Source organism: Numida meleagris, chromosome 1 (genome assembly GCF_002078875.1).
Source record: "Numida meleagris isolate 19003 breed g44 Domestic line chromosome 1, NumMel1.0, whole genome shotgun sequence".
NCBI classification, from domain to species: Eukaryota; Metazoa; Chordata; class Aves; order Galliformes; family Numididae; genus Numida; species Numida meleagris.
The window spans coordinates 28,873,385-28,899,841 of NC_034409.1; the positions used below are offsets into that span (position 1 = coordinate 28,873,385).

The window sequence follows — 26,457 nt, forward strand, 5'->3', positions numbered from 1 at the left end:
TTATGTGACAAATGTTATTGAAGTAAGTATATAAAGTTGTATTTTGAAGTGTCAGCTTTGAAATGTCTCAAAAATACACACAGTATAGACTAACCAGGCTCTGTGTCTGTTCTTGTTGGTTGTACTACACCTACAGACCATGAGTTCTCGATGAGTCTGGACTGTTCATATCTTCTATCCTGCATGATTCAGAAGTAAGGTGCTTAAGCAAGCTTTATAAAATATTATAAAACAAACTGAAAGTGGGAGAGAATAGTAACAGCTCTATGATATGGACACTAATGTCTCCTCTTTGACAGTTTATCATCAGTGCACTTGTTAAACTTGATCAATAAAGCTGCTTCCTGTGGTAAATAATCCACGGAATACGGTGAAATGGGAGAAATGCATGCAATGCAAGCTCTTCTCTGTATTATTACCCTCTTCCTGCTACATCCTCAGCTGTTCTGAATGGTAAGGGTAGAAAGAAAGAGACTACCTCTGTGAAGTGGTTTGTGCAGACCACTGCCAAATGTTTTCTGTGCTGAGCCTACTGAATTAGTAAAAGGTGAAATGGTAAGTGCTGAATGCTTGCGGATGTTGAAACGGTTATTTCACATCACAGAACTTAGGTAACTACCCAGGCCTTGAATAGCACAAAATTATTTAAACTCTACATTTATTTTTATACATACATACATACATAAATATGTGACAGGTTTTTTTGTTGCCTTGTTTTTGTTCTCTTATAAGATTTGTATTGCAGAATCCCTGGAATGGAGAAATCCTGTACTTAGTAAGGTGAGAAAGAATAAAACTTTCATCTTGTGAAAGCTGACTTTTCATTTTCTACAGAAGTTATGTCTAGTAGTGACTTGTGTCTAGAACATTAAATTTTTCTGTAATACTTTCTTTGCATTCTTTATTTTTGGAGTGAAGTCTACGAATATTGCCCTTGTATGTGCATCCTTCCAGAAACAGCGTTTTTACTGCAGTTGAAGCAAAACCTAAGTCCAACATCGGTCTTTTAAATCAGAAAATGTACTTTGTCATGTCTGATATTACTCTAGGCCTTACTAGAAGGATAGCTAAAACTACCATTTACATTGATTCTGAATTAATCCGTACTGTAATTTCGTGCAAGAAACTGATATTCTCCTGGGATTAAAACGATTAAAACCTCTTTCATAATGAACCAATTATAACTCAATTTTCTTTTTTCTATCAATTGTGTATGCATACATTTTTTTTCTGTGACATTTGGAGTATGAAGAGTCTTTGATTATGAGATTTCCTAGCCCTTATAGCAAAGATTACAATAGATGACATATTGACACGTGTGTGTATATATATATATAAATACTGACATATATTTAGTCTGCACATACGGCTTGACATTTCTTGGTTTTGAATGCTTTCATCCACTGTCAAATTTGGTATTCATTAATTAAATAATTTAGTTTTAGGGGTTGATTTCCATGCCCTTCCTCCCTGCTCTCCCTCTCCCTAACCCTCTCTCCCCCCCCCATTTAAAAATAACTTTTTTGTAAGGTTTTTAAAGACTCATTGGTTTTGGTCACTGGCTAATCCTGATGAATGAATGGGACTCTCTTGATCTTAGAACAAAAGATCTATTGGCATAACACAGCCTACGACTTCTCATGGGTGCTATATTCTCCAAAACTAAGCACATCTCCCCTTTTTTGCCTATGAATGCAAATCACCATGATGAATCCAAGGGTCGGAGATGATGTAGGTGTTGGCTGTCACTGCTGGTTCTTGACCTTTCCAGTACGTACCCTGAAACGTGTGCTAGGGGAATATATGTGGAACATCACCGAGATGGAACAGCAGAACAGAAGTGGTGAGTGCTTCCTAAGGGATACTGCTGCTGAAAGAAGCGGTCCTGTCCTCTGCCGCCTATGGACACACAAAGCTAAATATGTTGGCTTCTGTCCCATTACTTTGTACAACTCCTCATAACCCTGTGTGCTGTCTCTTGGTCTCTTTGAGTGATCTGCAGAGTGCCTATGCCACAGGCATGCCTAGTATGAAGCACAGATGCAAGGAGGAGGCTTGACTTCCTCAAGTCAGAAATTCTTTCCCTTTCTTCAGGCTGATACAGAGAGGGGGTAAACATAATAGATATATAACTGTGGAGTGACACCTGTTGCTTTCCACCATGTCCTTACCCCATCAGCTCGTTTGAATGCAAGGAGGTTGAATGCCTCCTTTGCAGGAAGAACCAGTGGTCTGGCAGCTCTAGGAAAGTCAGCTCCTGGAGCTAAATTTCATCTTCTTGGATGGATTTAATTGTTGTTTGAAGAGCCTGATATGGATTCCTGACCAAATGGTCATGGGTTTTCTTTATGCTGTGAATATATGAGTATGTCAATACTCTGGCCTTGTTTCCTAAAGCTGTATTAAACCAGTGTGACCCAACCTACTGCTTACTCAGCCCATTCTAAGAACTCAGACAGTTAGCTGTAGATAATCACCTAATTCCACCATGAAATGATAGGGACTGGGTAGTGAAAAACCTCCTGACAAGAGCTGTTTTGCTTTGAATAATGCGAACGCTGCATCCTCCCAGTGAGCCCAGAGCTATTCCCCCATAGCCATGGGTCTTTGTTGCTGCTCCTGACAGCCTGCACGTCCTTTCAGCAGCGTGATTACCAGAGCCCTGCTGCGATCAGGCTGAAATGTGAGGTGTACATCTAGCTGATGTCATTTGCTCTTGTGTATGGGAAGTTTCTACAAAAGAAGGTTTAGCTGTTTTTTATTTTTCAAGCATGTTAACGGTCAGCAACATGATACTATAAATCCATTTTCAGATCACTGCTTACTCTGGTCCCTCTATCAGAAATATGAGGAAAAAGCTATATCTCAGTATAATAGAAGTGCTAAATGTATTGCAAGAGAAAGAATGTTTAGCAAAATAAAAAACTTTTTTTTTTTTTGGTGGCAAGCAGTGTCTTCAGTATGATCTCTTTCTTAATCATTTTAAGAAAGCAGAGGTTGACTTTCACTAGTTCATTGTGGCTTTTGTGAATGTTACTGAGAAAGTAATTGTGTATTAAACTCAGATTTTCAGACCTCTGTTTGTCTATACAAGAAGTCATCTATTAAGTTTATACTGTATTACTTCCGATAAGAGAAATAACAAATTCTACATATGAGGAAAAATACAAGACTAGAAGATAGCTTTCAAAAATATTTATTTCTGAACAAAGTATTTTTGTTCAATATTAATGTAGCTTACTGAATTGCTTTTAAATTATGTGTTTTAAAAGAACTAGTAAGATAGTTTCTAAAGTTGAGCATAAACTATTAATAAATTTAATTTTGGTAAATAAACTGCTGGGTGAGTGAAGCTACACTCATAAATATGTGAAATAAAGCCAAACATACCTAATAAAAATATAAACTGTGATTATTTTAGCCTTCTTTCTCCCAAGCCTGAATTTCAGGCAATTCTGCTTGCTGATTAATGTGTGTGGAAGGGAAGATGAGAAAGAAGGGAAGGTTGGAATAAAGGCTGTTGCCTCATCTGGCTCACAGCTGGTGCCATCCCTTTAGGAGAGCTCTGATTGCAATAAGCACGTGCTTTAATTGCCCTGCAAGATGAAAAGGCTGGGGCATTCTATTAGCATTTCTCATGTGACAAAATGAAAAAAAACTGCTTTGCAGGTTTCTGACTATTGCTTTAGCTTTCAAATTTATATTTAAAAATAAGTATGTACAGCTTCTAATCTCCATGAATTTTACACTACAGTGGTCCAGAAAATTGTGTTATTGCTCTGGAATATTTAGTAAAAAGATCCTATTCTGAGTCTTAATAATTCCTGTCGCATTATCTTAGCTTAAATATTTGAAAGTCTTTGTTTTAAAAGGATAATCTTAAGATGTTAATTTTCATGGATATCTTTCAAGTTTGTTTGTTTGTTTTTTTCCTTCCAGTAAGTGCTTCTGTCAGCACACTTCAATACTTACACATATTTTAGACATAGTTAAAGGATTAACTGGAAATACCTGCTCTTTAAAAGTGGTGAAATCTGCTAGGTCAGATATATAGGAGATTTCAATTTAACTGCATGTTAGATGAGGAAAACACCTTCTCTTCTTTTCTATGCCTGTTATCTGCTAATTTTGTACCAGTGTCCCCTAAGGACTCTGTAGTCTTGTAGGTGAGTCATCTTGTAGTTTTGATCATTTTGATCATCTTTGGTTATTCTCTTCTGATGTGACTGAAATTTGAGGAAATGGTTTTTGAGGGACAGAATCACAGAATCATAGAATTAGCTAGGTTGGAAAAGACCTACAAGATCATCCAGTCCAACCATCTACCTACCACCAATAACCCCACTAAACCATGTTTCTCAACGCCACATCCAAATGTTTCTTGAACACCTCCAGGGACGGTGACTCAACCACCTCCCTGGGCAGCCCATTCCAGCGCCTGACCACTCTTTCAGAAAAGTAGTGTTTCCTAATGTCCAGCCTAAATCTCCCCTGGTGCAACTTGAGGCCATTCCCCCTCGTCCAGTCACCAGTTACAAGAGAGAAAAGGCTGACCCCCAGCTCACTACAACCTCCCTTCAGATAGTTATAGGGAGTGATAAGGTCTCCCCTGAGCCTCCTCTTCTCCAGACTGAACAATCCCAGCTCCCTCAGCCGCTCCTCATAAGGCCTGTGCTCCAGACCCCTCACCAGCTTCGTCGCCCTCCTCTGAACACGCTCCAGGGCCTCAATGTCTTTTTTGCAGTGAGGGGCCCAAAACTGGACACAGTACTCGAGGTGGGGCCTCACTAGGGCTGAGTACAGAGGGAGAATGACTTCCCTACTCCTACTGGCAACACTATTTCTGATACAAGCCAGGATGCCATTGTCCTTCTTGGCCACCTGGGCACACTGCTGGCTCATGCTCAGCTGAACATCGACTAATACCCCCAGGTCCGTTTCCTCCACATAACTTTCCAGCCACTCTGCCCCAAGCCTGCAGCATTGCCTGGGGTTGTTGTGGCCGAAGTGCAGGACCCGGCACTTGGTCTTGTTGAACCTCATCCCATTGGCTTCAGCCCAGAGATCCTGCCTGTCCAGATCTCTCTGTAGGGCCTCACTGCCCCCAGGCAGATTGACACTTCCTGCCAGCTTGGTGTCTGCAAACTTACTGAGGGTGCTCTCAATGCCCTCATCCAGGTCATCAATAAAGATATTGAAGAGGACAGGCCCCAGCACCGACCCCTGGGGAACACCACTCGTGACCGGTCGCCAGCTGGATTTAACTCCATTCACCACCACTCTCTGGACCCGACCCTCCAGCCGGCTCCTTACCCAGCAAAGAGTGTACCTGTCCAAGCCACGGGCTGCCAGCTTCTCCAGGAGAATACTGTGGGAGACAGTGTCATGACAGTGGGGATGACAGTGGGGATGGCAAATACTACGCAGAGAATGTAGATGTATCATGGATTTATGCTGTGTAAGCATGTTATGTTTCTCCTTTTTTCCCTAATTCTTGATTTGCTTTTTTTCACTTAGTGATGAGGGCTGGGCTGATCTTTCTTAGAAATAATAATTTTAAACCTAGTATATCATTCTTGAATTTTTAGAAATTAATTCTGGATCTTTGTCTGAATTGCTTCTGCAATTTTATCATCCACTGACTTCATGCTGCAATTCCTTCCACTATTACTTATGGTCAGTTCTTGTCTTTATGGTCACAATGCTTTAGGAACATGAGCTGCCTCAGAGTTTGGTCTTTCTCCAGATCTGTCATGGTTTTGTGATTTTTGGTTATTGGTATTCCACATCATGACATCATGTAGTGCATGTACCTGGTTCTCAGAAGAGAAGGACTACTACATTCCCCAGGGTACTTTGCTCCTCTGTTACCATTTCCGGCCAGAGGGAAAAGATAAAAACTTGCACATCACGAGACCTCATTCCTTCTCTTTCCACCCGTCTGTCGTCCTGGCAGCACCTCGCTCTCCAGCCGTCTTATCGTCGGTAGTAGAGTAAGGCCTACCTTGATGTTTAGACATTCTCTCTCTCTGTATTGGATTTATCAGCTTAAATTGTAATTATATTGTATTATAGTGTGTTGTTTTGCATTCTGATATCTTATTTAGTAAATTAGTTTGTTTCTCCTCAGATTGTTGCCACTGTTTTTGCTCTCAGGCCCATTTTATTTACCCTTTTTTCCCTTTTCCCAGGGCGTGGGTCCGTGGGTCCCCCGTCCCATTCGTCACGGAACCGGGCCAAACACCCATAAACGGTTGAAAAGATCGTTTTTGAATAGGTTGAGAAGCATAAGCCTGAGCACAAATCCCTACAGGATTCTGGACAGTCTCCCTTCCTTGTATGACAATAGTACCTAGTTAGAATTTTAAAGTTACCCCTCATATTGTAAGTAGAATCAGTAATAAAAACTCCAACCTTGTACTTGTTCCTCTTCCTTATTTGATGTGTAGTCTGTACTTAGTTACTAGTGTTTGATAGCAATAAATGCTAGTGGATGTTTGCTGTGTTCTGGTTGCTGCTGTGTTAACTTTTTTTTTTCTTTGGTGTCTTAAAACAGAGCAGTTACACCCCAATAGCTCTAAGCTACTGAAACTTGGAACAGGGAATGGAGAAGAGAATGTACAGGAAGCTACATGGATGAAATCTTCACATAGCAGCATATACATCAATGTTGTTTTTTTTTTTTTTTCCCAAGAACTAATACTATATAATAAGATTTTTTTTAATGCTCTTTTTAGTGTAAAGTGTTTGGAAGTCTGACAGCTGATTACTCCCGTGTTCTTTGATGGTACAGCATCTCCAGTGCTTAATTCACACTTTAAAACAACCCTTTCATAACATGGAAGGACACGTCCAGACTAGCATTTACCGTGATGAATATCAATTATTCTAACTACTGATTGCATAAATTCACATTTCAAAAGCATGTGACTTCTCCATTTCAGAGAGAATGTGCCTATCATTAAATAACTTTTTTATACAGATGCTTTTGTGCTTCAGTGGTTAGATGTTTGTTTATAGTTGAAGATAAAAATAATTCTCGTTCTTTTATTGGATGTTACTTGCCTTTGCGTTATAAGAGCAGAAAGACTAAAATGCCTCCAACTTGCAAAACAAAAGGGCCCAAGTATCTGTGTAGAGTGACGGCGTGTCATTGTGGGTGTGGGAGCAGCTCCCACAATCCAGAAACCTGGGTGTGGAGATGGGGCAAGCAGTAGCATGGCTATTAGGAGAGCTTCCCAAAAGAGAAAGGGAGGATGGTTTCATTCAGTGTTTTCAGTAAGCATGCTTGACTTTTAAAAACATTTCCAACCTTTTCTTTTATCAAAATGGCTGTAACTTCAGGGCAGCGTGACTACATTGTCCTTCTATGCACTCATGCTGAGAAAGCAGACTGATTCAGACTTCTGTTTAAATAGTTGCATGTGTAGAGGCTCTTCTGTTTTTGCAGTGTGTCAGTGGTTGGACTGGCAGTAATTCTGCGATAGTGTAGTCTTTTGGTTTTGTACTTTTTTTTTTCTCTCTTATGAATCAAGTTTCCAGTAAGTTGCAAATAGACATCTTTGTTCTTTCTTTCCCCCTCCTTCCCTTAGTCACTGTAAGTATAAGGGTTTCACTGGACAGGACAGTAAGAGAGAACGGACAGTTCGAGGCACAGAAAACGAAACCTCAGAGCTCTCAAGGGATGATAAGTAGTTGGTAGTGACCAGATAACAAAGAACTTCAAAAGAGTTGTGGGGAAGAAGCGGAGAGTGAGAAGTGTTTTAAGCTGTGTTGAGGGAAGGAACTGCAGATCAGAAAGTCACAGAGGGGGGGAAAAAGGGAACTGGATTGTCATAAGGAGAAAATTTGAAATGAGAACAAGAAAGTAACCTTTGTAGTGCAACTTCTCAATGTATTTATATGCTAACATAGACATTTGCATAAGTGGTCATGGGATTGGATGTCAACCTTTAGAACAAAATATATTGTGCTTATTTCTGTATATACTTCTGTTCACTTGAGTTGACTTTTGAATGTGCAAATTCTTTCCCTACAGGAAGTTCAGATCAAATGGCAGTTTCAAGTCCTTCATTTGTTATTATAGAGTGACACAGAACTGAACAGAGAGAGAAAGCAGTAGCCTAATCAAAGTGGAATACGTGGAGATTTTTTCAGTTCTGCTGTATCTGGAGTTAAGATTAGAAAGGCTAAGTGTAGCATATATTAAAGAGATTGTCAGTAGAATCAGAAACAGTTGATTTAGACATCTGAACTACATGAAAATATGGTTAATTATTGCCCCAAGCTTGAATTAAGATGGCTTTGTCATCATCTTCTGAAAAAAAGGCTGTGGAAGTGTGCTTATGTGGTTAATGCAGGCTAGCAGGGAGAATTCTTGCTGCTGAGAAATTGTGTTGAAGATGCAGGATAAAGCTAAGAGATTGGATATTGCTTTTGGACAGATAATGTCTGAAAATACTCTTGTAGCTGCAGCTTTCCTTTTTTTCCCCTCCTCACTTATTTGCTCTGAGGCTTTGCGTAACACCGCATCTCAGCGACTCTAGTCTTATCAACAGATACCCTGTTTATTCTTAACACACTGTTACCAGAACTTCATTATGAACCAGGGCAGCTAATACTTTCTGATGGTGTCAGTGCTCTTGACATGCTAAAGGTCTGAGCACCCATGGATAACTAGAAAGGAAGCAGTGGCCTTGGTTACTGACCAGACATCTCACCCACCCTACCACCTCCATCAGCCCAATTTACTTGTGTAGTTTGCGCACATCTGTGGTTCAGTTCTCCAGTCATGTAACAGGGGAAGACTTTAAAAAAGCAGCCGGCAGGCAAAACCACTTTAGGCCTCTGACTGGAACAGTGTTCTCTAGCAGCATCAGCCACTCGTAAAATATTAATTACCCCTGCTAAGTCAAAGGCTTCTGTTTGCTTAAAATCTTCTCGTTTGGTCATTGCCCTCATGGGTATCTGTAGTCTGACAGAGGTTGGAGTCAATTTGTTCATTCATAGTTCATTTAAAACCCTTGGTTCTAGCTTTAATAAAGTTAATTAAGATAAAGATTGCCTTTGATTGAGGAGAAGAAAGCAAAATGCATTTTTTCTGTAAATGATGAATGCTAATTGTTTTTCTTCTGCTTCTTGTGAACTCATCCCTTCTATTTATATCAGGCCCATTTATTCAGCTCTTTACATTTTTGAAGCTGGCTTTAGCAGTGTCTTTTCCTTGCATTAGTTACTGGTGGGACAGCTTTTCGCATTAGTAAATCATTCCATTGTAAAAGAGACAAGTGTGTAGAAAACATGGCTATTTTTTCTGTGGCTGCTAATTTTTACTCTAGTTAATATCAACAGGACACTTCTATGAAACTGTCTTACAGCTAAGCTGTAAGGAAAAATGAGTTACTGTGGATGAGTTACTGCTTATTGTACGTTTTTATATGAACATAATTTGAAATTGTCTAGAATTTCCTGATTCCTTTGACTTTTTTCACTCTTTGTTGCACTTCTACCCTCAGGTTCACATTTATGTACTTTGAAAGGAAATGTAAAGATTCCACATTGTCTCTAGGGTGATAGCCTAATGTGTGAGAAGTTTTTTCCTCCTCCTCTTTCTTATCAAAGAGATAAGCAATTAAAAACACAAAAGAAAATCCTCCTGTACTCTTTTTCTGGGTTGGATTCATTAAATGTGTAGCAGGCTGTTGTAGCACCGTCTCTGTGATCATAGACATGATGATAGAGAATAGACTTGGCAGATCAAGGCAGTGTGATGAGCTGCTGAAGATGAATCTGTCCCACGTCTTTTCCCACTTTCCCTGAGGCAATTCTTCTCAGCACAGTAACCTATTTCTGTCTTACTGGGCTATTTTGCAAATCTCATTAAAATATGATTAAAATGAAATGCAACAAAACTTATAAGACAAACTTGATTAGAAGATGAACTATTATATTCATGTTACCCTTAGGTACTACTTGATAATTATAATTTAAACTTTATTCATATTTGAAAGAAATTATCTAAGTAAAACTTCATTTCTTGAAAACATTTATTTTAATCTCGGATTTTGGAAGATTTGAATATCTTAATTTTCTTGGTAGTCGATTTATGTTTGTTAGAGCCAGAATTTTTTCCCCCTTTTTTTTTTTAAACTCATGCATTATGTTCATTTTCTGAACTGAGCTATGAGCTCAAATGCATATAAAAATAATATTTAATCTTTAGTTAAACTTCAAGGTCAATCATGTACTCTTGCAGTGATTATCAACTTCTGTGTTGACTGACTAAATATGTTCATGGAAAGGGATTAATTTACCATACTAGTTATCTCATAAAACACAAGTCCATAAGAGTGGGCTGGCTTTGGAATTCTGTCTGGGAGGAACTTAGGAGTCTGTCCTTCCTGAGCACGTAGAAGTTCAGCTCAGAGGAAATTACATTTTCATTTGGTTCTGCTCCAAAACAGACTTGTGGAATTTCTTCTTGACCACTTTCCTACTCTCAGTGGATTGTCTCCTGCGTCATATCATGTATTTAAGTTAGACAGGATGTATTTTAGCAGAGTCCTAGTTTGCCATCTGTGAGCAGTTGTTGGGCTTGCTGTGGAAGAAGGAAACTTGTGAGGCCTCCTTGCAAGGCCTCTCTTGTTCTTTAACCACACAGGAATAGATTCTCTTGGCTTGACATTTGGCTCAGATGGGACTTGGTCTGGTGAGGCACCAGAGCTTTGTGAATTTGGGCAGTGAGTCATGTAGATTCTGGCTGAAGAATATTATCCACTATTCCTGCTTAAATCTGATTGTTATTACCATGAGGCTGTCAAATAAAAAAGTCCCTCTCCATTCCTTTCCTGGTGAGTTACCTGTCTTCATTGATTTATTTTGACTGGATTACTAGTTTTTAGTTAGAATCAGCTTTTTTTTGTTTTTCTGCTAAGGCAAATACCTACACCCAAAATTCAGTCCTATTTCCATTTGGAATTTTAGAGTCAGAATGCTGGATCAGACTAGAGGTTCCAGATAACCTAAATATAGGAAGGCAAGAATGGCAATTCTATGGTGGTATTTTCATCTTGATGTGTTGAAGGGCTTTTTGTTGGTTGGTTTATTTTTATTTTATAGCCCTCAGTACCATCCTTCACTTCATCTGTCCAATGATTTTATGAACCTGTGCATACTTCTGTTGTTCACACCATTCTGTGTGCAGTCTAAATTGCATTTTAATCTTCACTATACCATATACTAAAGCTTACAGTCAGTTCTTACCCAGTCACTTCATACCATCTGTTTTCTTATGCCTTCTAGTCCCCACCACTCCAGTCATCTTTCTGTTGGCCTGAGGACAGCAAACTGCTGTTTTCTCTCCAGAAATCATTTACTGGTCCTATACAGTCCTTGCTGCCTGCTTCTCAGACAGTTCAGGCAGCAAGCCATCAGGTAGAATATGTTTCCCCTCACCTCACTGTTACCGGTCCCCAACTTCTGGCTTGCTTTTTGGTTGCTTGAGAATGGAGCTGACGTTTCTGAAGAACTGTTACATTGCCAAGATCTTATTTTTGGTAACAGTCTGCCTGGAACTCGTTAGCAAATCTGTTCATGGGCTGTGTCCCAGCGTGCGTTCCTCTGGTTTTGCTGCACTGAATTTCATCTGCTGTCCTATCACCCAGATGGTCAGTATTTCAACTGTCCTTCTGTTCTCCACAGTTGGCCCTCATCTTTGCTGCTCTAAGCAGTATCCACAGCACTTGGTCTCACTGGTTGCCCTCATTTTCCTCCTTGCTTCAAGTGATGACAGAGTGCCCTCATCTCTGGGAGTTCTGGCACAGATGTAGTGACCTTGCCTGGTGTGAAAAGTAACTGATTGGTTTGGGGGCCTTTCCCCACAACCTCTCAGCCAATTATTTAATTTCCCGTGAGGTTTTCCTTTTATTTCTTGATTGCTTGGTAGATTTTTATTTATTTAATTTTAAAGACTTTGATAATGCTTTTGAAAGCTTTTATATTATGTCTTTGTAGGCTAAAGCTCTTTTTTTCTCTAACCGGTGTTAGTATTTGTTTCATAGGAGAAAGAATTTTAATTCTTCATGTATTTTACTGGAAAAACTGGCTGTTATTCACAGTGTACCATTATCGTCTGTTCATGTATGGTAAAACTTAGCACCCCAAAACAACCAGAGTTTACTACTGCCTGGTAACATTTCACACCTTGGCATTTTTTGTCATTGCAAACTGCTCTTAGAGAGGACAAGTGTTGGATTTTTTTGCCCTGTATGTATGTGCCCAGCTAGCTGCCTATGGGCTAGCATAGAGAAGCAGAGGTGTGCTGTTCCTCTCTGGTATCTGACTGGCTGGTTTGTATGTAAAGCAGCTCAGTATGAAAATTTATATTGCTGTAAATTGATCTGGGGCATACCTGTACCACACTACCTGTCAGGCTGGAAGAGTCAGCACAGATCTGAGAAGAGGCCAGCTTGTCTGTGCTGGTACTGTTGACATCAGCACCTGATTCTGTGCTGATGGAGGTTTCTTGCACCTGAGCTGCTTCAGATGTAGTTGTGCTGTGCTTTGTGAGATAAAGCTATTAAATAAGGCAGCCTGGTGCTGAGCACTGTCTCAATTTTAATATAAAGAACAAAAACTCTTGAAGAGCAGGGAAAAAAATATACAAGATTTTGTGATGGTGTTAGTACACATAAGATTACTGAGGTCTCTACTAACTTTGGATGCTGAATCATTTCCATCCTTTTTAGATGGAGAAAGGTAGCTGAAAAATGTGGTAGAAAACTTTGGAAAATGCACTTGTAGCTGAAGACTGAGCATTAAAACACTTAAAGTAGAGAAAAAGGTATGGTGTTTTAGGGTGGGCTTTTTGCCCCATAGTATATTAAAACTTTCTTGTTTATTGAAGTATGGGAAGAAGTGCAAGGCAGAACTTGGGTGTCAGGCTCAGCAGTGATTCTCATAACTTCCTTTCATGTTTCTCTCCATGCTTCTGTATAACTTCAGCATTTGGGGACGTGATTTGTGTGCTTGATATGCATCTTAATTTCTTCAGTAAATAACCATGAGCAACAAAAATCTTTTTTTTTTCTCCCGTTTATTAGAGAAAGCTAAATAACTTTGTAGTCATCCGCCTATAATACTGTTGTCATTGTCTTTGACTGAATTCTGAGGCATAATATTGTTATTGTTTCATTTTTTTTTTCAGTGCAAAGCAGGCAAATGTGTGTATCTGAACTACCTTTGTTAAAGTAATCAATGAAGTTCAAGATGATTTATGGAAAGCAGTGGGTGACCTCTATTTGTTGGAATGTCCTTTGTCATCCTGAGGCTTGCCAGGCAGTGCTGCTTTACAGCAGTGGGCTGTGAAGAGCAAGGGTGCATATAGGGCGGTTCATGTAGTGCTGAAATTGAATGATGGCATGAGAAGCTTTTCTAAGTCTAATACCAGGATGTAGAGATTTTTCCCCCTGCAGATACAAACACTGTTGTCAGAATACATCAAGTCTTTGTTACTATAGATTTCAGATGAGTGTTATATCAGCTTGAGAAAGTTCTTGAGACTCTCTGCCACTTTCCCTTCTTATGGTAAATACATTACTTCCTTTAAGTTTCTTCAGGAAAGACCTTGTAAGGACTTTTGTGTATCGGAAGACAGATGATTCATGTCATAGATACAGATTTTGGAACACCTTTAGCATCTTTTTAGTGACACCTGAGCACAAAGGTTGATGTTTTTAAGTGGCAGGATTTCAAATGACTTGCATGACTGCTCAAGCCTAAGCATGCACTTTTTTTTTCTTGCTGTACTATGCTTAAATCTTTGAAAAGTAATGTATTGTGAAATACTGTAATTTAACTTTATTTCTTTAATGCTGGGAAGAAAAGCATCCATGACATCTGAGGGCTGACTTCAGCTTTTTTTCAGTGTGAAGGAGAACAGTGACAAATCCTCAATTTCAAATACTGATTCCCAATTCATCGTTATTTGAGAGAATGTACTGTATTAAAAGCTGTTGTCCTGACATCATTTTGTATTGATTTAATAGCTATTAAATTTAACTTGATCTGTTTATGCCTTGTGCTAGCATGTATTGCTTTGGAAGGCCTCATTAGCTGTCTGTCTTCAATTAAATTATTTCTGCCTGTGACAGGATTGTAATTTAGTTCATTGTACTTTCTGGCAATCAGTGATATTTGGTCAATTGTCAGATGTTGTTTGATTAACATAAGTAAATTTCCCCATCTCCCCCAGATGACTTTTCAAGGAGCTTTAAAACCTGTGTTGTTTTCTAGCACCTGACCCATAAATTATTTTCTGAGCACAGTGAAAAGCAGAATTCAGTCAAGGTGTAAGAAGAGGCATACTCAGTTGCCTTTTTTATAAACATTTTTTTTATATTTTTTACATAAGTATGTATTATCTATTATATTATTTTATATAAAATGAGTGCCCACAACAATCTGGCTTTGCTGAAGAGTGTGTATTGCAGATTTCTTTGTGAAAAATATCTTACTGTAGGTATACGGCGGAGGCTTGCTTTTGTTAAGGTCAGCCACTTGGGAGTTCTCTATTTAGTGAATCATGTAGGTTGTGTAATGATTAGATGCCAAGTCACGATCTAGCACTTGAAGCTAATTTTACTTCCAATGTGCTGCTTTTGAATGCAGAGCTCTTCGTGCTGACACTGTTACGTTCCCCGGTAGCTGAGAGAGGCTGCTCCATGCTGCCAGGCCTCCTGCAAGGCTCTGAGCAGGACAAGTGGGGCTACGGCTGTGCAGTGGCTTCAAGGTTCAGGCCCCAAGAATCTCAGTCATCTTAGGGGGTGATGGATATGTTTGTGGTAAAAAGTCATCTGTTACCTGATGTACTTTATGTATTCCTGAATAGCATGCTCCTAAGGATGTGAGAGCCTGAGACAAAAGTTATTACTCACTCTGACCAGCACAGACATAGCCAAGCAGTCTGAGCCAACTCTGTGCTGCTCCAGTTCTGTATACAGCTTTTTCTCCTGTGATTACTAAAAGTGGAAGGGGATCCCCAGCTGCTAGTCAGAACTGCATCAAGTGACTGACTCAGCACCACTACGGACTGCCTCCTCTTGTGCCCTGGCTACATCTGCACCATGTGGTATTTGGCTCTGGGTCTGCTCTAAGCCCTACGTGGTCATCCTGTGCTGTAAATCAATTGACATTTTTATGATGAGGTAAGGAAGGTTTAGTTCAAAGTATCTGATATAATGTGAAGACTGTGGTGAAGCTCCATAGGATGTTCTTGGATAGGCATATTGTGTGTCCCTGGGAGCAAGAGAGACTATTTGAGAGTACAAGGGCTGCCTAGGATGGTGTTGGAGGACTGCTGAAAGAACCAGAACTAAGGCAGTCTTATTAATGCTGTCCAATGCAAGTAGTGCTCAAGTGAAGAATAATTCTAAAAAGCTAGTTGAGGGGACCTATGACAGCTATGTAGTAAGCTAATAAACTCTGTGGGTGGTCTAGCAGCCTGCGGCTTTATTAAGTCCCTGCTTATACTGCTAGCATTACACATGTATTCAGTGTGTGATTTGACAAAGGAAGCAGCATTGTAAAGCTGAGGGATGGGGAGAAGGCTGACTCCAAAATTTTAGGGTTGTCACTAATTCTGTATAATCCACTGCAAAATTGTAATTTGTCTCCTCTGTTGTTTTTTGGTAAAATGACATTTGTTTTTTGAGGCTTCTTCTCTTTAGATAACTTATGTAGAGCCTACTGTAGCAGACCTGAAGTTCCCAACTCTGTGTTGAAGCTGTTGTTATTTAGAATTATACCATATAATGGAATTTTTGTCTCCAAATGTTTTTCTGAAAACTTAGTATGAAGGTTTTACTGAAGGACCAAAACTTACAAAATTAAGACTTCAGTAGGAACACTAGAATAAATTTGCAAGCTTTAGTCTTATAATAATGTGCATTGTAATCATTATATGGTAAGGCATGCTGAAGTTGATGTAATAAATCATCTGTTTACACAAGGGGCAGGGATGAAATTGCTGCTGGAAAACTTGTTTTTAATTATTGATATGGATATAGGATAACACTTTGTTCTGCCATATGCCGTTTATGAAATATACATGGAATTGGGTGGTGGGGGAAGTGCCCCTCCAAGAAGCTTGGAAGCACACCCACAGCATGAAATATCAAAACCTCCTGATAAATGTTTTGCAGAAACTCTGTGGTATCATAGGCCTGACTTCCCTGCTGCTTCTAGCATGAATGACTTGGTTTCTGTGTCCAGATTACTCCAAAACATTCAGAAGCTTTTTGGTAGGTGACTTTTTTGCTCAGTAGTAATTTAGAAGTTTCATATTTGTTGAAGTATGGGAAGAAGCAGAAAGCCCTGCTGCTGCTTGCTCTGCACTCCCACCCTGGGCCTGGTGACAGCACAGTGTCATGGCGAGGCCTGTCAGTGCTCAGGTGTCTGAGGCGCACAAAGGCCACACTGCCCAGCCTGAAGGAGAGCACAGCACCTAGCACTCATTGCCTCACAACAGTTCGTTGGGTTTTCCAGCCTTGTAGACAAAAATCAGCTCTTAGAAAAGTCTGTTTTTGTTTGTGTTCCTCTCTCCTCCTCCTAGGGCAAAAACAAGCCACAGACATTGTGAGCTCAGGAACAGGTGGTTTAGTTTCTTCATCATCTGGTGTTAGGCTTCTTGCTAGAGGAGCCAGGTGGCTTCTGTGGGTAGCTCACCTCTGCAGGTGAGAGCTATTTCAATGCCCTGTAGCTTTAACAGATGCTATCAATATACATACTTGGTGCTAAAATATATGTGCAAGCAAATACAGATATCTTATTGCCATTTTACAGAGACAGCACAGCAGACTGTTTTGTTACCAGCTAGTCAGCCTCACTCTTTTCTCAGCGTTTCAATACCTGGGTTCCTGAATTACTGCATACATCCAGATGCGTTAGTTGCTTGCCTCTGATGAGTAAAAGGTGTGCTTTGCAGAGACTTCAGTGGATGCAACAGAATTTGTTCTTGAACGGGTGACTAATTTAGACTGTCTGATATTCAGCAGAAAGTGCTTCATAATACAGATACATTGCAGTGTTTGCTTTTTTTTATTTTAAAAAATAAAAGAGCATGTGTTGTACATGGTGATTCTGGCCACCAGAGAGAGTTCCTAATAAGTGCCTGGTTTGAATGGTGGACTGGGAGTTCAGGGTCAGGGCATTGAGTACTGGTGAGGAGACACAAACCAGAGCCAGATAAGCCTAATAGGACCATGCAGAACAGAGAAGGGAATGAGCATCGGTTATCATGACATTGTCGTTGCCTGAGTATTTCTGTCTTTTGAAGCTTGTGTAATTGTCATACTGGAGTATATCCTCTGCTACTTCTTTGTAGCCCTAAGTCATTTCAGCTCTCAATATGCTGTGTAAAATAAGAGCTGCTGTTTGACTGTGCTGTATCAAATGGTGCATTGAAGCTACCTGTAAAAATGTTTTGTAAAATAATCTTATATTTAAATCTATATTATTGAGAGTTTTTACATTTTCATTTTGCAAATAAGTGAAGTTAATTGGACTTCAAATAGTATCTCATTGCAAACCTCTGAATTGTTAACTATCTTTTTAACACAGGTGGGATGGCAGAATATATGCTTTTTTTTTTCCACCAACTGACCAGCACTGTTATTCTGTTTAATGTCACCTGAATTACTCCAAGTTCAGCATCTTTGATCTGGTTACAATGAGACTGTTGAGGTCTTTGTAAAAATAGCCAAGTAGTCTGAGTGGCTTTATAACACAACTATTACCAGTGTGAGGTTGTTTAAATTTAAAACTGATATTACCATCTTAAATTATGAAAAATATAACTTAAAAGCCATCAGTTTTTCTATAGCTGTGTAATGAACAATGTTTTGAGAGATTTTTTTGTTGTTTTTATAAACTCGATGGAGATATCTTTATAGTGTTGACCTGTCAGGAAGGCAGAATTCTTCAAACGTCCTCAGGCAAGTGGAAGTTGAAAGTTTTGTGCTGAGTGCTTTAAACTTGAATCTTGATCCCCAAAAAAGTTCAAATGCTCTTTAATGTTTTATTTTGATAAAGTAGACATCTTGTCAATGTTTAAAGTCAAAATAACATTTAATATTTAATGACACCAGAGCTTTAACTTGCTGTGTGTTTTAAAAGCTCAGTACTTCAAAGTGTGGTAGTAGCTCTCTGTGTTAACCTTGATTGATGTATGTGTATAAGTTCTTTCAAGTAACCTCTGCCACAATTTTTTTTTCCTTTTTATTATTCCTTAAGACTGTCTGAATGCCAGTTCTTGCACTGGATTTGGCTTTGTTAACAATGTATGCATAATCTCTTGCTTTCTGTAGAATTTTGAGAGTAAGAGTATTGATTTAAAATTACTAGCTGTCTACAGTGCTTGTGGCCCAAGTACTATTATTTTTCTGATAAGGAGGAACTGTGAATGCATGCAAACACTGGCTGTGCTGATGGATTATCCTAGACAGTCTGTAACAGCAGTGAAAAAGGAATTTGATTTCCACTTGCAAAACAGTACCATAGCAACACAAAAATGAAATAGACTTTTGTTGTTAAAACTTAGTAAATATATATTTATTTATGTATTTGTAGAAGTACTGGATTTAGAAGTCTCACTGAAAGCATATTCACCAAGTCAAAAATGACCTACCTGAATAATCATATGTCAATACAAAATATTTTCAGTTCTTTGAGACTAGTTCATAATTTGGAATAGACTATACTTGCAGAATTCCAGTAAGACTTTTGGATTTGCCGTAACACAGCACTTTACCCAGCCCAGCTCCTGAACCAAAGTACTCCTTTATTGTTAAGGTCCTCTGCTTCACTCAATGACAGCCACTGATTGATGGTGCTGCCTAAAAATGGAGTAAAATAACTGAAGTATGTTGCAAAAAAAAAAAAAAAAAAAAAAAAAGGCGGGGGGGGGTGGGGGGAGAAGAGAAAGAGGGGACGGCTCCTTATGTGGACATTAAGTAGTCCTGTGAATTTCCTCCTCCTCCTTGCAATATGTAATTTTGCCTACAACTTGATTTCTGTTTGAAATCTGGTCTGTGAAGATATGAAATAGCATTTTCTATCTGGACATATACTGGATACAATGAATTAAGGTAAGTAAATGAAAACCCTCTGTCAGCAAGAAAGGTAAAATATACTTGTTAACAATGCCATTACCTTCCTGATTTCTGAAGTGAATAAACCTATTTTCAAGAACATCTTGTTTTTTCCTCCATTTTGATGGGAAAGGATTTTCCTTGACCTTAGGAGGCAGTAAAAAGATCCCTGAGCAAAAGGCAATGCTAAATCTTCACGTGTTTTCAGATGGTAGGTTAAAATGTGGCCCTGTGCCACAAGTCTAGCTAGCTGTGGCCAGGCCTGATGGTAACATCCCTGACTATCAGAGTGTGACTTCAGGGAAAGATGAGTTATACATTTATATACACAAACCAAAAAAGTTAAAATAATTTGCTGTCATCAAAGGTTAATTTTTACAGTCCAGTTAGAGAAATAGGTGAAGATTATTGGAGAGGAGGGCTAGCATAACTCATTGGAACTGGGGGTTTTATTAATGGGAAGAGGTGTTCAATGAAGGTTGAAAAGTACATTAGGGGATCGTATGATGAACAGATGTTAAAGCTTTAACGAACTGTTCATGGGTCAGTACTATATTATGATTTTATTTGTGTGACAAAATAGTGACTGATATTATATATTGAATAAAGTAACACATCAAGTAACACGTCAATTTTAGTCATGCCCTTAAAAGACCCTCAGAGGGAGGAAACAAAGTCCACTTGTAATATTATCTGATTACTGTATATTTTATAAGCTCATCAAACTCTTAAGGCTGCATTTGTTACATGCATATAAGATCTGCCCTTTTGAAGAGGAACATGCTGCATTTGTTACTTTGGCAAACTGCTAGAAATGCATCGATTCCCAGGCTTTAGCCTTTTGGAAGTCAGGGCTGTAGGTTCTCTTGTGCAAGCCAAACCCATTCTATATATGGAGAACACACTGAATTTGTATGTCAGGTAGCTATTTTACAATTCTATGTATGGTATACAATTTGGTAGTCAAAAAGTGCTTAAAATGGGCTATACTTAAATATAGAAATTATATGTAAATGATATTCCTCCTCCTCCAAATAAAAAGCTAAGTAACTTATGGATCCCCCACAATAACAATAATACCTGTGAGCTCACATCACACTCTCCTAGTGAAAGGAGGAGGCTGCATTCCTGCGGAGCAACTCCCTTGCTTCAGGAGCCCATCCACATTGCTGTGCCTGCTGGGGCATAGAGCTGCAGCAGGGTTGCCCTTCCAGCTGCTCCAGCTCTCTCCAGTCACACTGAGCCGGATCCAGAGCAGCTTTGCTGTGGGGGAGGCAAATTGCAGATAACTGAATGGAGTAGTTGGCAGCTCCAGCCTCTGAGGAGCAGAATCATTCCAGACACCTTCCTTCTCAAGCTGCTGTGAAAGGAGCATGGTGTATCGGCTGCTTGTTCCCTGGGATGGGACTTAAAAAAAGAAAACAAAAAATCCTTATGATATCCCATTGCCCTCTGAGGTGGGAAGATGGTAACTGTCTTTTTGACCTGCTGTTCCGTAAAGAACATCACTTTAATGGTGTAACAAATGTTAGAGCAAAACTTCTAAGTAGTTAGTTTTCTTCTTAGGATTATGTATTTAATAGTGAGACAAATACTTCTGATGAATTGTGTTGCAGATTTCCAGTTTTATTTTTGTGACTTCTGAACAGTTGGTTTGTTTGATACTAGCAAAACAGACTTCTGTAGAGATCAGGTTCTTATGAAGACTCATAGACTTTCCACTCTGTAAGAAGTCATTTGACAAAATGTGTGAGATAGGGAAAAACCATTAAGGGAATAATTTATTACTGTTTCTTTAAAAGAGAAAAAACACACTTTTTTGGTATGTGTCCATATTTCATCTGTTATTGTAAGGAATAAGGGAAAGATGGCATCTTCTGTCTCCCTGCAGAAGCCATGCCACCAAGGAGAAAATGCTGAAGATTTAGTCCTGTTTTCTGTAAAGGAGCAAGTGCTGCCACACAGTCTTTCTCTGGCTGTCATTTTAGAGAAAACTGTGCTGTGTCTGTGCCTTGGGGAACCCAGTCCTTTCCTATGTTAGGTGTGCTCTGTGAGAACCTGTTGAGAGCAGCCCTTGGGAGACTCAGGTGGATAAACTTAGATCTTAGGTGCCAGTCAGTATGCAGGCAGGCTTTGAACAGAGAGCTGCTAAATTTGTTGAAACTGTTTCAGGAAGGGGCGGCAGCTTGAGGGCCTCAAGTCAAATTAAAGACACTACTGAGTTTGGTTGCTTCCAGGTATGATGGCAGATGAGATTCTCAGAGGGACTGAGATTTGGCCCAGTTCCAGCCAGCTCCCTCTTTGGGCACTAATATGTATGTACATCACAGATGGAAGTTGAAATAATGTCCGTTATACCAAGAAAAGCTCTTGGACAGATGAAGCACCCTGAAAGGATTTTTGCAACAGAACGTGACTCGCTATATTCCTTTTCTTTCCTTTCTCTTGAGCATAGACCCACTGTCATCACTGCTGAAACATACCACCCACTGTGCTCACATCCACTCTTTGGTCTCTATAAATGTTCAGCAAGAGTCAGTGAATGTCAGTGGGTGCCATTTTTTTCTACATGGCGCCTTTGCTTCATATACACTTCCATGTATGCCGTTTTGTCAAACTGCTCTTCTGCTGCCATCTATTACACAGAAACCAAATGGAATGGAATGTTGGCAGGAAGGTTCAGCCTCTAGTGTCATACCATCAACATATGCTTCTGACTTTGTGGGCCAGCAGAACAAAATAGGAGGCATAACTTTCAGAGCAGACATTGTATGTATTTTTTCCTTCCTAGAACCAGGACTCTAACCCTCCTGTTCTGTCTGTAATCCTCTTCCTTTTATTCTCTTCCCATTCTCTTCTCTCTGGCTTAATTCAATCTTTGTGTAGTTTAAGAGAGTTTTACTTTGGTATTTCAGTAATTTCTCCTATTGTTGCAGTGTGCCATCAGCTGATCGGTTCTGTCGCTGAAGCTGTGAGGGGTTTTGTGTCTGTTGATAAATTTCCCTGTCCTGGGGTTAGGAGCTGCACGTTTGTCTATATGTGTACTGTGTCTCAGTGGCCCGTGTGTTTAAATGGCCTCAGGCATCTGGTGGTCAGGGATACTCCTTGTGCACAAAGGAAGGGAGAAGCAGTTCCCTCATGAAAAAAGATAGCGAATAGTGCTGGAGGAGAAAATCTTAACGCTGTGAACCTTGCTGTGTAACAGCCTCATCAAACGTAATATGAAAGGAGGAAAAGAAACCCATTCACTTGTGTCTCTGACAGTGCCAAGCTGCATGTACTATAGCTGCTAAAATAATAAAGTGAATGAACCTTGAGTTGTTTGAAGAGGACTCTTCTCAGTCTGGAGTCACTGCTGAGAAATCTTGCTCTCCTTGACAACAGCTCTGTGTGCTAAACAGCTTAAACGCTGTCCGTGTGGGAAAGGTCTCTCTTCAACAGATTCAGTGAAGTCACAGAATCATGGAACAGTTTTAGCCCTTTTGTCTTAGTTTAGTGTCGGTATTCCCTATGTATTTCCAATACTATTTTTTTTTATAGTGACTTAGTTTCGACACAAAGCAATCAACTTGCTAGTTTGATGTTTATCTGTGTTGAGCGTTGTGAAAACATTTTGCTCTATCATGCTTATTGAGGGATCTTAACTTCGTACTAGCACTTAGCACTTACTCTTCAGAATTCATCTCTCATCCCAAATATTTGGAATGCATTTTGGGAGAGGGGTTCACAGAGAACAGTTAACATTCATTTTATGTTTTGATGTGGCTGAATAGCTTTGTCACGTCAGCACGCCCTTTCTGCCTTTAGGCTTAGATTATTTATGTTAGATGATTCAAACCTACTACTCCTTTTCTTCCTGAAATATTTTAGAGTGGCCTTGGTTGGCCTAACTGCCAGTGTTTGAACATTTTGGGATTACATGCCCCATGTGTGATGCTCCTGAACCATGCTATCTTTCTAGAGTTTTAGATCTCACACCTTTTAAATGCTAGGATAAGGTTAACCACCAAGCTACTTGGAGAGCTCAACTGAGTGTTAGCACTTGCTAAATTTTGGTATGACTGTGACCTTAGAAGGGATAAATAATTTGTGTCTTTTTCCTGAGTATTATTTTATGTCTAGAAAGAGTTGAGGACATTTGGAAGGGAAAACCAAAAATGCATGAAAAGGGAGATGCCTGATAATTCTTATTTCTCATCCAATTGCTAAATATTTTTTGGAGTCTGTTTTTTCTTTTATCTTTTTAACTGTGGGTCTCAAAGCCAGGAATTGTGCACCACATATTCACATTGCAGATATTTTTAGCTTAAAGAGTTCAGTAGGTTAAAAAGTATCTCTGTTAATATGTAAATTGTTCAGTAAGACGTTCGTAATGGCTATATTAGTTTAAAGGCTTCCTGAGACTAAAATGGTAATAAGATGTAAAACAAGATGCCACTGGCAATATTATGATTACTAAAAAACGTACGTATCTCAGTGGGCATTTCTAGAGGCATACATGATTACTTCTGTCAAAGAAAAAGCTTACTGTTATGACTGGAAGCTTTCTCATAATAAAAATGTATTGTGGGGTAAGAGAACCAGTTCATAGGGTTCTTTTTAAGTCTCCATCTTAAAGAATCTGTTTTCATAGCTGCCATTCTGACAAAGCCAAGTGACAGATTTTGCTGTGGGTTTTGAGCTTACCATTAAATATAGCATCTCCATTTTTTGAGTGTTTTGAGTAGCCCACTGAGTAGCTACTGTCTGAAAAGTACGAATCACAGTAGGAAGCTGAAAGGCAGTGGGCCTCCAGAACATTTAGTGTTTAATGGGGCTACAGCTGTAGTGAAGCAGTGTGCAGAAATAATTCTGATTAGACTTGGTCAATCAGACAACAAAATCAGACCTGCCCCTTCATCATTCAGCTCTAGAAATTTAGAAAATAACTTCTGCTAAAGCCCAGTTAAAAAGAGAATGTCTGTTCAATCGGTTATATTTTAGCTATTTTTGATGAAGTATGCTGTCAAAAGCAGAGGGGGGGAAACAGTTAAGCTATCAATATTGCCTTTTTCATTTGAGGCTTCATTTTTGGAAGGAATGATCAAAGGTATGAAAGTAGTGATCTTTTACCGCAGTTAAATATTACTAAATGCAAATAACACTGCAACTTGTTTGTGGCATAGTAAGTAGCTTATTATTTACAGTTTCACGCCAGCTGTTTTCATTAGAATATACAGTTGTAAATGTGCAATTAAAAAGCAATATCTTCAAATGGCAGAGGAGCCAATTACTCTTAAACAACTTTGAATGGTATTGCCTAATGAGCACTATATTATCTGATGACAAACCTTCATATCAAAACCAAATTGCCTTTAATTGTAACTTCTTTTTTTTCAAGATTTTGCCTTCTCAGCAGAGTTCTTTATATCTCCAGAAGCATGGGATGTGCCTGAAGCAGGAACTCAGTTAACATACTCTGATTTTATTTCCTTATGTTTAGGTGGTCAGTTGGTGGTAGTTGTTACGAACCTTACTGGCAGCTTGCTTTGAAGTAGATTCTTCTGTAGAGATTGTGCTTTTGTGAGGGAAAGCATTGTTCTAAGAAGTCTTGAAATCAGAGTAGGTTTCAAAGGAGCAGATGAAGTTATTGTTTGGAGCTAATGCTGGTGCTAATAAATGCTGACAGGATTCCAAGGCTGCTCCCTAGAAAAGCTGCAACTCTCTTGAAGTTAGAAACATTTTATGTTTTAACTAGACTTAGAAATTTTTTTTTTAAGTTTCTTTCTTTAGGAGTTGAAAAGAAGCACTGTTCTATACCAGCATTGCTCCAAGGTGGTTCCTTGGAAAGCAGAGGTGGTCCAGAGATTGGTGTGATGCATGAAGTTGGGGGCCTTCTTCTAACATGTTTTCGTTTATTTCCTGGTGCATGTATGCTTTCTTTCTCATGGAATTTCACCTGTCAGCATACATTGGTTGATATCAGTGGAGAGCAGAGGGCTGCCTATTGGCATGCCATCTAGTCCAAAGAATGGGCAGTAGAAATGGAGTAAGGCAACTTCCGGGCAGTTATTTAGGAGAAAATTCTGCATAAGGTGGGATCTAGATCAAAATTGTTGTCAATTTTGTATAAATATGCATGTATTTATTTTCATAGATAGAAAAAGCCAATTACTCTTTAAACAAACAGAAAAATGCCCCAATACAGTGAGAATCATTTTACTGAAAGGCTCATGCAGCTAAGCAGATTTAGCTCTGCTTTTAAATAAATACAGGGAAATGTTTAACCCCCTTTGTATGGCCACAAAGCCTGTGCTGATCACACAGAAGCATGGGAGGTCGAGGACAAAGCCATTGGCTGCTGGAAAGGGCTTTTTGTGCGTGCTTCTGCACAGCGCTGCGACAGTGGGGCTTAGCAGCAGACTCTTGTCAAGATTACATCGTGGAGGGGAGCATGTTACAAAGCCCTATCTCCCACTAACAAAACAAAAGAAAGAAGATAAAAAAAATAAAGAGGAAGTCTGTATAGCTATATGCACAAGGTAATGGCTGATTTCCCTTTTCTGTTCTGATTCTTCTTGATCACTTATGTGGTTGAGGTTGATGTACCTTGGTAGCAGTTAGCTAGATTTATTGAATAGCAGGAGCATGGGGAAATGGAGTTTAAACTTGTGAAGCAAGAATAGACCTATTCTGTGTAACTTATTGAAACATTTAACTTTGGTTAGCAGTCTAAGAATTGAAATCAATACAGTATAATTTATTTCCATGGAGGAAGGCTGTGACTTTGCAACGTATTAAAGATGAGAACAAATATAAATTCTGTTTTGACTGTTGTAATATATTGAACTAGTTTGTATAAAATAAACACGTTGCTGGAAAAAATATTAATATAATCTGGGCTGGACTGCTTGCTTTAGAATATATATTTGTGTGGATGTATCTGTGCAGAATGAAAAATTGAGCAGTTATTTTGGTGCATTTCCAGGATATATATATTTTTTTCCATTATTACTTTGTCAGAATCATCTGGGGTTGAGCATTGCCAGAAATAAGATAGGTATGACAGAAAGATGAATCACTGCCCTCATAAACCACCAGAGTAGTTTCTCCTCTTCTCAGGGCTCCTCATCACTCCTTAATTCTGAAAGAAGAAATGACATGAGGGTGAATACTAGATCTCTTCAGTACTGAATAGCATAAACCTGTGCTTAAACACATTACATGTATTTTATATTGTAAAGCAAATAATTTTCCAGTTCCTCTGAATGTTTTGCATTAAATATTTTTCTACAGTATTGTCAAGTAAAAGGAAGCTGAGTTATATATATGT

At 39.2% G+C, this 26,457-nt stretch overlaps 1 protein-coding gene across 7 annotated transcripts in view; it reads left to right on the forward strand.

The window, feature by feature from the left end:
* NRCAM (neuronal cell adhesion molecule) overlaps positions 1–26,457 on the forward strand; it is a 145,418-nt gene that overhangs the window by 16,349 nt on the left and 102,612 nt on the right. The window contains exon 1 of one of the 7 annotated variants that reach the window (XM_021384946.1): positions 12,644–12,841. The exons of the other annotated variants lie outside the window; for them this stretch is intronic. The gene's annotated coding sequence lies outside the window, so the exon portion shown is untranslated. Of the gene's footprint in view, positions 1–12,643; positions 12,842–26,457 lie in introns of those variants that run through there. 7 annotated transcript variants of the gene reach the window in all.